The sequence below is a fragment of the Silene latifolia genome, chromosome 2 (assembly GCF_048544455.1).
Source record: "Silene latifolia isolate original U9 population chromosome 2, ASM4854445v1, whole genome shotgun sequence".
In the NCBI taxonomy this organism is placed as follows: Eukaryota; Viridiplantae; Streptophyta; class Magnoliopsida; order Caryophyllales; family Caryophyllaceae; genus Silene; species Silene latifolia.
Genome location: NC_133527.1, coordinates 154,302,823 through 154,316,673, shown reverse-complemented (window position 1 = coordinate 154,316,673; position 13,851 = coordinate 154,302,823). Strand labels below are relative to the sequence as shown.

The 13,851-nt window shown below is 40.6% G+C and overlaps 1 long non-coding RNA gene across 1 annotated transcript; it reads right to left on the bottom strand.

Moving 5' to 3' along the window:
- Nucleotides 1-13,085: 13,085 nt before the first annotated feature.
- Nucleotides 13,086-13,552, bottom strand: LOC141630778 (uncharacterized). The gene is made up of 2 exons (XR_012537552.1): nt 13,467-13,552; nt 13,086-13,365 (listed from the first exon to the last, which is right to left on the bottom strand). It is a non-coding gene; the product is annotated as an uncharacterized LOC141630778 (long non-coding RNA).
- Nucleotides 13,553-13,851: the final 299 nt, after the last annotated feature.

Here is a 13,851-nt window from a genome sequence, read left to right as displayed (position 1 = left end):
TCGAATCTTTAGCTCTTGTAATCCGGGTTTGATGCTTCTACTTTGATGCTTTGGGTTCTAATTGATCTTAAACACCACCTATGTATACTCTAAAACGATTTTAGGCATGCAATCACTCATTTTGTGTTACCAAAAAAAATTCTAGGGTTTGCATCAAGTTTGATTTTTGGTCCCTTAGTTTGTTTTAGGATGTTCCTTAAGGGTTAATTGTTGATAAAGATGCTTCTGTTGGTTATTATGACTTGAATTTTGAGAGAAAAATCCGTCTTAAAACTTCGTCTTAAAATTGCTTAATTCGAAAAACAGTCCGTACTATGGCAAAATTTTGGAGATATCCTTGTTGAAATTCATATTTTTGCAGCATGCCTAAAGCCAAAGCCCCAGCTAAGAAGCGGACTCGCGCCAATGTTCTCTTGGAAACGGGGCAATCTAGCCAAGAACCCGTTGTTCCTCCGATGGAGGAATATCCATCGATAATTTTCTCTGACGTTAAGCAGCGAAATGCTTTTGTTTCCTTGATGGGTCGGACTATGAGACCGACACGTTGTGTGAATCCCGACATCTTGGAGACCTTGGGGGTTAAAGGGGATATCGTGCATATCTTTGAGATTTTGGGGATGGAGGGACTATACCACCTACGCAAAAAGTCTTACCCGTATCTGACCTTGGAGTTTTTGAGCTCCTTTGTGTATGATGTAAAAGGGAAAACCGTTTTTTTCCACCTTATGAAAGAGGATCAGGAACTAACCCTTGATGAGTTTGTCGGCCACCTTGGCCTAGAGACAGAGAAAGAGGGGTATATTTGTGATGTGGCGAAGAATAGTGGGGCACCTCACTACCTACCTTACCTGGCTGGGAGACCCGTTCCGAGTGCGAGTGCCATGTTGATCAATGATGTTCAACACGTGTCGTTTCGTATGTTCCTTAGGATGATGACTTTCCTTTTGTTCACGAGGGAGGACGTGAGTAAGTTGAACTCTCATGAGGTCGTGTTGTTGATGTCCTATCTTAACCTCCGCTGGGGGAGCCTTTTTACTATAGTGCACCCGGGGTCGTATGCTCTAGTTTGGAGCATATGGCACGGTCTTCGAACCGTCACATTTCGTGTGGGGCTATAGTAACCTGTTTGGCTCAGAGGCTGACTGACTTTGAGGCTCCACCTTCGTCGGGTACTGGGTTGTTTGAGTCCGTCCCTACGATGGATGAGAGGTATTGGTGTCATATTAGGTGGCTTAAGAAGTTAGAGGATGGGTCGTATGCGTGGAGAGTGAGGGGATCCATGTGGATGGTGCTTCCCGCCCCCGAGCACCTACCCCTTGATTGACCATTTGACAGATTATAACCCGGGGAATGGTGAGCGTAGACCCGACCCTCAGTCTTACTTGATCGACCCCAAGATTTTGCTAGACCTACCCGAGCTAGTCACCGTGACGGAGAAACAACCAATCACTCCTCCACCACGTGAGCGCTATAGAGGGAGAGCATCGAGTGAGGCCGAGGCTGAGACTAAGCCCTCTTTCTCTACACCGAGCTTTTACCCACCGCAGTACTCGCTCTACCCCACCGTCCACGACCCTAGGATGCAGGTTAGTGACCTGACTGAGCGGATCTTCACTACCTTGGTGCTCCGGAACATGCACGAGATGGCCTCCACCCAGGGTATAGGGATAGGGTTAGCACAGCCGGTGTGGTGGAAAGGACCCGACAATAACACGGGAGTCTTCTATAGTTACGGAGTTTGTAACAACCCGGATTATAAAACAAAGGAAAAACTTATATAAAGTAAATATCAGAGTACGATACTGATAAAAGGGTCAAGGTGGCGGAAACACCCGACCAATCCAGTTCGCTACTAAATCCAAAACAACTAATACATTATTCAAAGGTTCTTAAAACTTAAAAGCAAACTCCTATTTTATTATTAAGCTCGCTTTGCACATTCCCCAAGCAAGCATCAACCAGTCAGCAACATCTGAACAACCTGAGAAGGGGGTCGACAATTCAGTCAGGAGTAACTAGATGCTCTCCCAGTCATGTTTACAACAATTGAATATAATCAACAATCATTAAAAAATGAAATGTAAAACCAGTAAACATGCGAGATCATCTATACTCATGAAAGACCCAACAAAGCTTACCATGACTTATCAATCTTAAACGAATACAATCATGCAAACCTAGACCATATGCAAGAACTAGACCATGAACACTTACAAGACCAGTAGTGACAAACGACCCACAACAACCTAAGGCACAAAGCTAGCATTGAAGCATAGCAAACATGGTGACACACAATCCACAGCAATAGAAGGCACAAAGCTAGCAATAAAGCGTAGCGAATAGAGCGAACGCCCGTTAGAGCGTATAACCACTGCCTCTAACTTGCCAGAGCGTATAACCACTGCCTCTAGCTGACGGAGCGTATAACCACTGCCTCCATCGGTGTGGAGCGTATAACCACTGCCTCCACGGTACTATGTATAGCGTATAACCACTGCCTATATGTGTAAAACCTGGCCAGACTCTCGGTGCAATAACTGTACATCGAACGACACTCGGGAACCAGAGCGTATAACCACTGCCTCTGGCTAGTTACGAACATTGACCAAAACAAACTCCGCATCAACGGGTGGCGTTGGTTCATTCCGATAGTATATAACTGATACTACCGTCATCTATTCAAACTAGCAACAAACCAATGCACAGTTACACTGACTTTACTAACATGCGTGAACAACATCACGACTCAACCCATAGGATAGTATAACTGACCATCCTACCTATCATATGAACAAGATTAACCAAAGATATATGCAAACACAAGGACATAACACGTTGAACACAATACAACATATGAAACAAGTACAAGCAACCAATGCTATAGTAACTTCAGCTATAACCTTAGCATTAACCATTCAATGTTATAGTAAACCTAACCATAACATGAACTCTGGATGCGAGGTTATAGTAACCTCTACTATAACTTCAACACATATAACATGAAGTTATACTTACCTCAACTATAACCTTGACACGAAACTCAAAGTTATACTAGTTCCAACCATAACCTTGAGCCATAATCTCAGGGTATGTTAGTTCCAGCTATAACCTTAACTCGTACTTCAATGTTATAGTAGATTCAGCCATAACTAGAGTAACCACCCAAAGTTGTATTAACTTTAGATATAACTCATGAATCATCATCAAGGTTATACTAGCTTTATCTATAACTTTGGAGAGCACCCTTGGCCGCCTATCATGCTGCCACTAGGGTTTATTCGTAAACCTTAATTGCGCGCATGACACCCATAATAAACACATAACCAACACGATATATAATTAATACATTAAAACATATACAAACATACGAAAACATAATTAACATGATAATAAACAATCTAACACGTACCAATCATACAAGACAATCATTAAATCATATTAATTACTTCAATTGGCATAAACACAATTAAAAGAAAACACCTAGTTAAGAAGCTCATGAGTTTATTCTAGGTTTAGGCCCTAAACTCACCCATATACACCAAAAACACGTGAGACCCAAGGGAGGAGCGGGTCTTCATCGTTTTTCGAGCCCAAAAGATAAAAGACGGATATTTTCCCAGAAAATAAAAAATAAAATATGGGAAAATAAAATTAAAGAATTATATTACGAAAATTAGGGGTGTTACAGAGTTGACCCTAGCTTTTGGAGACCACCAGAGGAGATCGATTTTGGCTGCCTCGCGGGACCGTGGGGAGCCAACTACGGCAACCAGTTGGATAAGGCAGGGAGATGGACCGGCGGTGGAGGCTACTTAGCTGGAGCTTTTCAGGGAGCAGGAGCATCTGGAGCAGGTACATCTGGCACCGGAGGTGGCGAGTAGATGGAGGAGGGTGCAGATATTTGATTCATGTTGTATTTGTGGACTTGTTTCTTTGGTTGTTGTTGGATACTTGTTGCTCTTTTATCATACTCTTTTATTTTGGATGATTGTAACTGGCCATAAGGCCATCACTTGCGTTTTGTATTCCGTTTGAATTGGATGGAAACAGACTTTGTGTTGGTATTAGACATCTCACCAGTTGCAAGTTCGAACTTGAATGTTGTATGTTTTAAGAACCGGGGAATTGCATAGTATCACTTACTCGACCGAGTACCCCATGACACTCGCCCGAGCATCCGGAAAATACATTCTTCGTTGTTTGAAATTTTTATAGAATTAATGGGGTAGCTGTTTTGGTAAGTACATTTTTCAATACTTTAGTAACGTGTTTAGAGTATATGAGTTGCGCCCTGTGTATATGAACACGGTATATGATCGAAATCTGAGATATAACGGTAATAGTAATATGAGATGTGGTATGTGTGCGTTAATGGTAGTCAGTGTTGACCGAAGGGCAGTGATATCATAATACTATTCGCAACTCCCTATTTATGTTGTGTGTCTTGTCTCTTTGAATTGTATGAAGAAGATGGTTATTTACATGCATTATGGGTGTGTCGTACTTGCCTTGTGATAGGATATATGTTCCATGATTGTTGTCTTCTTACATGTGTATGAATTTGGTGGATGGGTAGAATGAACTTCGGGGACGAAGTTCCTTTTTAGAGGGGTAGATAACATCGCGGTTAAAAGTTCTAATGATTTGACAAAGTTCTTCTATGCTTCATCTTTATTTTAACTTCCCAGTTATGAGTTGTCACAAACTTAACGGATATAACGTGTACATTTGAATTTAACTTGTTATGAAATTGATTGACTAGTTGTACAGAGTAACGGTATAGTGATGCTTTATGGTCGTCGAAGCCTTGTCAAGGATGTCGTGTAAAACCTACTTTTTTAGGTGTCTTATGTGCCTTAAACTTTGGGTGGCGTTCGTTGTAGTGAAGTGATAGGTCTTGTCTTAGGTGTTGTCGTTGTGTTAGGAGCTATGAGATGAACTTCGGGGACAAAGTTCCTTTTAAGGGAGAAAGACTGTAATACCCGCCCTGTTTAAGGACCTCTTGACCGACCGTTGGACCAGAGATGACCCGTAGGAAGGGATAGGAGAGAGAATAAAGGAACTATATATCTGTTTACTCGACCTAGTAGGGGATACTCGGCCGAGTAGTGGTAAGACTCGACCGAGTAGGGCTTACACGACCGAGTATGAAGGTACTCGACCGAGTATTGCCGTTGTTGACGCGTTATTATAAAACACAAGTTGGTAAATCATATTTCATTTTCGACAGTTCCCTATCTCTCTAACCCTAATATATATCTCTCTCACCTATCACCCACCTCTCTATACACTCTCATCTATCCTAGACACTAAACAAGGAAGGGGATTAGTTTATATGTGGAGTATTCAAGTAAGGATGTCATCATTGTCGTCCTCGGTCCGCGGCTCAAGGTAAGTCGATGTTTCGTGGTTGTCTTTTAGCAGGTCCTTGGGGTAGTCTTGTAATAAGACGTGGTTACTCTATATAGGATTCACCTCAGAGTCTTGCCTGGCTAGTTGTTGGATGCATTTTCATGGATTAGCGATAAGGTAGGGCTTCCCTACTCGGTTTACTGTTTAATTGATTTAAGATGTTGTTATGATTGTTTGTACGATTGATATTGTGATTATCTACTGTTGTTGGATTGAAGTTTGGTGTTGGTGTTGTGGTGATTGTTGGTGATGTTCGCGAGTCGCGTCCTCGGCTGAGTAGAGTCACTTGCGGGAGTGATTTCACGCCCTAGTTTCGCCCTCTGTGGAACCCACCATAGGAGGGGATGTGCACATTAATGAATAGGGTTATTGCTCGTTAATGAGTAGGGATTTGGTGGGTACGGCTGCGGTCCCCCATTGGCAGGGCTACACACTTTAGTGTGTAGTCAGTTACAGGTTGAGATTGGGAGTTGGAGGTGGACTGTGACAGATGTTTACTTTTATCGTACTTGTCTTATTTTGGTTATGCAGTGAACTGACCCCGTGTTGTGTTTTAAAACTTTGGTGTTCCATTCGGGGATGGTGAGCAGTTGTCTTAGCAGGTACAGCTGGTCTTGTTGTTGTGGGGCTTGGAAGGGAATCAAGTCATCACGCTACCGAAGTAGATGTCATCGTCACTCATGCTTAGTAGTTTTGATAATTGTTCATGTTGTATCTTTATCCCACTATTTAACCATGTAAAGTATAAATCTATTTAATATATATGTTCTACTATTGTTTATTCGATCTACTTACCCCGGGAAACCGAGATGGTAACACCTTCATACATTGGGGTGGTCCTTGGTAAGGCACCTTGATGTACGGGGGTGTTACAAAGTGGTATCAGAGCGACGATTTTGGAACCTGAACCAATGAACCAAATGAATATAGGGTGTCAAATTAAAATGAACTTGGTGTTTGTGTGTTGGGGGCCCCTTATATCGGTTTTGGCTGAGAAGGCGCCCTCATCTCGGAACCCGGCCCCAATCATGCTTAAGCCAGCAACCGTGGAAGGGTAGACGTATAGGAGTGTTCGGTGTCAAGTGTGTGTGCCATATGTGCATGTTTGTAGTAGCCTACGTGGTAACATGTGTTCAAAACTACAACAAGGTCACGAAGTAAACCATAGGCGCTTCACTTAACGATTGGGAGGCAACTTCATAAACAACATCTAAATTATCACTCATAGGCCAAAGTTTTGCCCTACTACTTTCACACTTCATGCATACATAATTTGATTAAACGGTCATACTATACAACACAAATGATCAAATCTCTTAACAACATGATCGAACTCACATGCATTACATATCATACTCTTACTCTCATAACTGCGAAAATCAAGCTTGGTAATACTAAATCCACCATCATATATCTCAATTATTAAAACTCAAACTCACCCCTCGTATGTAACGGCCGTCAACGCGACCTCCTGACAAGGGTTCGCCCGAAACTTGTAAGAATTCCTTATCGCATGTTGGACTAAAAACCTTGCAAAATCTCCAACTCATCCCTCGTTCTGGTGTTCACTCTCATATTCCGGTTTCATAAATCTTTGTCACCATTTATTCGATTCCTACCATTCCTTAAGTCAAATCTCACGCCTTCCAAAACTTTTATCAACTCATGTCGTCACTCTCTTTTCACTCGAGTCATACTTAATAAGGTCACTCTCACATGTTCTTTAAATTCCGTTCGCTAACTATGAGTCCGAATAACCCCTAAATATCCAACCTTGGTTGCACTACAATCATCATTTATAGGTTATCTCTCATGATCAACTCACTCAACTCAAAACTTTGCATGGGCTACCTACCTTCCTAGTGTTCCCAAATTTTCAAACTTGATGAATATATCCAATACCATATACCTTATTGGGATCATAGACCTAAGGCTAGGGTGACGAAATCAATCTATCAGGCTCACACACAAATTCTATACCCGGAAATCCCGGGGGTTCAATCACTGAGGGTACCACCGACTCTTGGCGAACTTTCCTTGGTTGGTTGCTCCTCGTGTTCCTCGATAGCTTCGGCACGCCGCAGAACCATTTCACATGTCAAATTCCGGATAGGAGTGACGAGAATTAAAACAATCCGGAACGAATACGGTAGGAAATCAAATAACTTGGATTGGATAGGAAATTTTCCCAATGCTTTAGATCAATGACCGACACTTTTAAAATAAATCCTTGACACGAGCTTGTCATTGAGATGAAGTTTACTTAACCCGAAAATAGAATTAGAGAAATTACGGCATGGTTTCCTTTGTATTTCAATCAAACCACAAATTTGTCTTAATAGCACACTTGAAATATGATGAACTTTGTAAAACGATGCAGCTTCAAAACTCAACTCTAGCAACTTTACTAACTTTATAAAATGCTCTTCCTTATTATGCAATTTTACTCAAACTTGGCTCAAACGTGAATTACTATATTAAAACTTTAACATAACGATCATTTGTCTCAAGTTCCTTAAAACCTTTTGTAACACTCCAACTATCCGGCCAAGATAATTGAAGTGTTACCATCTCGGTTTCCCGAGGTAGTGTTTCAAAACTTCAATAAAAGAACATTTTATAAAAAAATATAATGTTTAGTGAATACATGAGCGTAAACAAATGAATAAAAGTACAACTCATGACAACTATACTTTCTAGCCAACTATACTCTTCTCTTGACTCATCAAGCTCGTCCCGTCTCCCACGTGCAAACCAAACAACCTGTACTTAACCTGCTCCCCATATGACCAAAGGATATCATATGGATCGACACAGGCCACCCCAAAAGAGATAGGTGACAATTACACAGACACACAAATGTCAGCTTCAATAAGTAAAGTGTGACACGACTCAAAGTATGTGAGTATACTAAAAGATCATAGATCCATATTTGACTCTCTAATAAAAATTAAATTATCTCATAATTTATCATTTTGATGATCTATGTAACATGCATGCAAATATAAAAGCATAAAAAGAAAGTTAAGGAAAAACAATTTCCTTACATAGATTTTTATGATAATATGGGCACAATCAAAATCTCCTACCTTGATTGTTCTTGAGCTTATAACAAAAGGATGATCCTCCTAAAAAATCTTCAAAGAGAAGATCTCCTAACAATGTGCACCCAAGAACTCAACCCAATTAATCTAACAAGTATTTACTAGTAACTAGTTAGAATTATTCCCTTGATAATATGTAAATATTACTAACACTCTTAGTAATTATTCATTTTAGTTAACTAAGAACTTAGTAAAGGATGATAGTTATTTTAGAGAGATAAGTAGTTTTGTTCACATGCAAAACACATGAATGAGCTAGCTAGCAAAAATGAACAAAAATTGGTCTTAATAGAGGAGGAAAACCGGGTGGGAGTGGTAGTGTGTAGGAGTGGACTTGTTTTAATTTTTGTCTAAAAGCATTATGACATGCACAATGATCATATGATACTTATGGAAGAAAAACAAGTAAAAGTGAAATGATTATGATCATCCACTAACTTCATTTACACGGTCTAATGTCCCATTTATGGGTCTATTTTGGTTCTTATATTTGTCGCACAAATACGTGTAAATTTTATTTAAACATCGTTTCATGTTTAAATGCTTCCAATTAATTTCATCCAAATCACTCCGTAAATATACGTGTACCGCTACACATATTATTTATGTACTACTATTAATCACATTAATCAATTAGTACAATTTTAGTGAATTAACAATTAATTAACTAAAACCCGTCTCCCATAATTTATTATTCAATTATCGCATAATGAAATAATAACTGTCATGCCTCGAGTTCGCAACTCGAAATCTCTCTAAAAATAATTGACTAACTTTTTAGTCTATAAATCAAGGGACTAAATAAATTGTATCTCATACAATTATTTAATTGTCAATTGGGGTTCGTTCCTTTAGGTGTGGGACCGAAAGGGGTCAGTTGATCACCGCCGTCTCACGACAATAACGTCAAACTCTAGTCAGCCAACCGTTATCGATTTACGTTAATCAACTGACGAGGATCAAATAATTAAATATCTGATGATATTCCTTTAATGAGATTTATTATGTAAACGCACTATTGTGGAGGTCACTAACTCCAACAATCTCCCACTTGTCCGACACAAGGTGTGCACTACCAATTCTCTTGTCCGTTTTAATCTCCCACTCAATGCAAGGTGTCTTTCAGGTCGCACTTGCACATGAACATATTGCGAGTGGTTTTCTCGATCGGGAGTGTGACTACCTGACCGGAAAAATCTCTCACGTATTACTTCCGAGCGTGGCCACGTATTTGTAGTCATTAACTCTTCGAGTGGCCTTGAGATATAGTTACCCAACGTGGGTGGACAATTCCTGTATGCCATATCTATCCTATTGCACAATACAGATCACCATGACCTAGTAAATGCCCTTTTGGCCTCCTTTCACGGCACGACCTAGGACAAAAACCAAATTCACTCAAAAACTGCACTTGCTCAGATAATAGTCTCCAGTCAAAAGAATCGACTCATTAGAACATCTTAGAGATCCCCACCACGACAAGGCGTCTATAATAGAACTTAGGGACTCTCTAAATGGTCACTGTCTGGCAAAGTGTCACACACTCTGCCTATGTAATCGACTAGTCACCACGTATGACCTCATGGTGTTGAACAACCATCAATCGACTTATAATCTAGTCACTCCGAGACGTCACCTCATTAAGTGACTAGGGACAAAATACAATGTTCATCTTATTCACTTGAATAGTGTTCAACATTGTCTCCACAACTTATTCAGATAAACAAGGTATTTAAAATTTAGTCACACTAAATATAAGATTCATAAAAGAATGAATGCGAAGACAATGAATGTGATTATCATATATATAATAAGAGATACACCATCCAATTATTACATATCCAAATCTAAAAAAAATCCGGTACTCGTCTCAATCCCATTGCGACGACATGACCATCATGCTTAGCCTTTGATAAAGGCTTGGTTAAAGGATCAGCAATATTATCATCTGTCCCAACCTTACAAATGTCAATTTCCTTCCTTTCCACATAATCTCCAATTACATGGTATTTCCTTTTAATGTGTCTATATTTGTTACTAGACTTAGGCTCTTTGGCTTGAAAAATAGCTCCACTGTTATCATAATATAGAGTGATAGGATCTTTGGCAGAATGAACTACTCCTAGCCCCTCCATGAATTGCCTAATCTAAACAGCTTCCTTCGCAGCCTCAGACGCTGCAAGGTACTCAGCCTCTTTTGTAGATTCCGTAGTAACGCTTTGCTTGAAGCTCTTCCAGCAAACAGCTCCTCCATTTAGCATAAACACATAGCCGGATTGGGATTTCATGTCATCCCGATCGGTTTGGAAACTTGCGCCCGTGTAACCTCTTACACGTAACTCAATTTCTCCTCCAAACACTAAGAACGAATCCTTAGTCCTTCTCAAGTACTTAAGGATGTTCTTTACGGCTATCCACTGACTCTCACTAGGCTTGGCTTGATAACGACTTGTCATGCTCAAGGTATATGCAACGTCGGGACGAGTGCAAATCATAGCATACATGATAGAACCAACAGCGGAAGCATAAGGGGCGGTCTTCATGTGTTCAATTTCCTTAGGGGTGGAGGGAGACTGTGACTTGCTCTAATTAATCCCTTGACCCATAGGTAGAAATCCTCTCTTGGAGTCTTTCATATTGAATCGGTCAAGAACTTTGTCAATATAAGCTTCTTGACTCAATTCTAGTATCCTCTTGGACCTATCCTTATAGATCCGAATACCCAAGATTCGTTGTGCCTCTCCCAAGTCCTTCATCTAGAAGTGTTTCCCTAGCCACTCCTTTACGGAAGTGAGCGATGGAACATCATTCCCGATGAGCAATATGTCATCTACATATAGGACAAGGAATACAACCTTACTCCCACTAAACTTCATGTATAAACACGGTTCTTTCACACTTCTAGTGAAACCGTATTGTTTAATAACATGATCAAAGCGATGATTCCAACTCCTAGATTCTTGATTAAGACCATAGATGGACTTTTTAAGCCTACACACCTTCTTAGGGTTAGATGTATCCACAAAACCTTCAGGTTGTATCATGTACACCTCTTCTTCTAGAATCCCATTCAAGAAGGCGGTTTTGACATCCATTTGCCAAATCTCATAATCATGAAATGCGGCAACCGCTAAGATTATCCTAATGGACCGAAGCATAGCGACTGGATCGAAGGTTTCGTCATAGTGTAAACCATGAACTTCGGTGAAACCTTTTGCCACCAATCTGGCTTTGTAAACATCCACATGTTTATCCATGCCGAGCTTAATTTTATATATCCATTTACACTGAAGGGGTCGCACTCGCTCAAGTAAATCCACCAAGTCCCATACTTGGTTCTCGTACATGGAATCCATTTCGGATCGTATGGCTTCTAGCCAAAGCGAGGAGTCGGGACTAGACATGGCCGATTTGTAGGTAGTGGGTTCATCACTTTCCAAAAGTAACAAAACACCATCCTCTTCGATGTTACCAAGGTAGCGATCAGGTTGATTAGAAATCCTACTTGATTTTCTAGGCACAATTACCATTTTAGAGGAAGAGGGAATGCTATCCTCCATGTTCTCCTCTACCTCATTCTCAATTTGTGGCTCTCGAACTTCTTCAAGTTCAAATTTTATCCCACTCTATCTCCTTGAAATAAACTCCTTTTCTAGGAAGAAGCATCACGAGCCACAAACACTTTGTTCTCGTGTTTATTGTAGAAGTAATAACCACGTGTTTCCCTTGGATATCCTACAAAAAGACATTTGTCAGGCCTGGGTGCAAGCTTATTGTCAGACTTGATCTTGACGTACGCTTCGCAACCCCAAATACGCATGAATGAGAAACGAGGGACGTTCCCTATCCATATCTCATATGGAGTCTTATCGGCCGCTTTAGTTGGGCTTCAATTTAGTGAAAATATTGCAGACAAGAGGGCAAAACCCCAAAACGAACTAGGAAGCTCAGTTACACTCTTCATAGACAGAACCATATCTAGTAAAGTTCGGTTTCTCCTTTCGGCCACACCATTTAGTTGTGGTGTGCCAGGAGGAGTCCATTGTGATACTATACCACAATCTTTCAGGTGTGAATCAAATTCAAAATTTAGGTATTCACCACCACGATCGGATCGTAGTGTCTTAATCCTTTTATCCAATTGGTTCTCTACTTTATTTTGAAATTCTTTGAACATGTCAAAGGCTTCACTCATATTCTTCATTAAGTAGACATACCCATATCTACGTAAGTCATCAGTAAAAGTAATGAAGTAGTGAAAACCTCCTCTAGCGGTGATGGTTAATGGTCCACACACATCCGTATGTATGATAGCCAAAACCTCACTAGCTCGTGTCCCTTTTCCCGCAAAAGGTGCACGAGTCATCTTGCCTAGAAGGCAAGACTCGCATGTACCATAAGATTCAAAACCAAATGGTTTGAGCACTTTTGATGAAGCAAGTCTCTTAATGCGTCTTTCGTTTATGTGGCCTAAACGACAATGCCAAAGGTAGGATTCGTTTGGATCACCCGTTTTGAGCTTTTTAGTTTCCACATGATAAACGTCATTAATATCATTTAAAATATAAATGCCTCCAATTGAAATTGCCTTGCCATAAACCACATCATTTAATGAAAAAGTACAACTATTGTCCTTAATCATAAAACAAAAGCCTTCCACGTCTAACGCGGAAATGGAGATGATGTTCTTGGTTAAAGTTGGTACAAAATAACACTTATTTAAATACAACTCTAGACCACTAGCTAAAGTGAGCACATAGGTCCCCACGGAAATGGCCGCTACTCTAGCTCCATTGCCCATGCGGAGATCCACATCACCTTTTGCTAGTGCTCGCACGTCCCTTAAACCCTGCAAATGAGTACAAAGGTGAGAGCCACATCTGGTATCAAGTACCCAAGTGGAAGTGCAAGCATAATTAACGTCTATCACATAGAGAGAGGAAATCATACCAATAGGCGTCACACGCCCTTCCATGAGATCCTCCAAGTATTTGGGACAACTCCTCCTATAATGCCCCTTCCCATTACAATGGAAACATTTGGCCTCGGGGAGTTTGACACTTTTTGCCTTGGGATTTCCATTCACAACGGCCTTCCCCTTTCCCTTGTCACGTTTCTTTGACGATTTCTTGAATTGGGACTTTTCCTTCCCTTTTCCTTTCTTAACTACAAGGGACATGTTCGTTAACTTCATGGTTAAAACATCCCCTTTGCCACTCCCACTAGCTTTCATATCCCTCTCCGCTTGGGTGAGGAGTGCATGAATTTCATGATAACTCTTATCCATGCCATTCAGGTTGTAGTTTACCCTAAAGTGGGCAAACTTGGAGGGAAG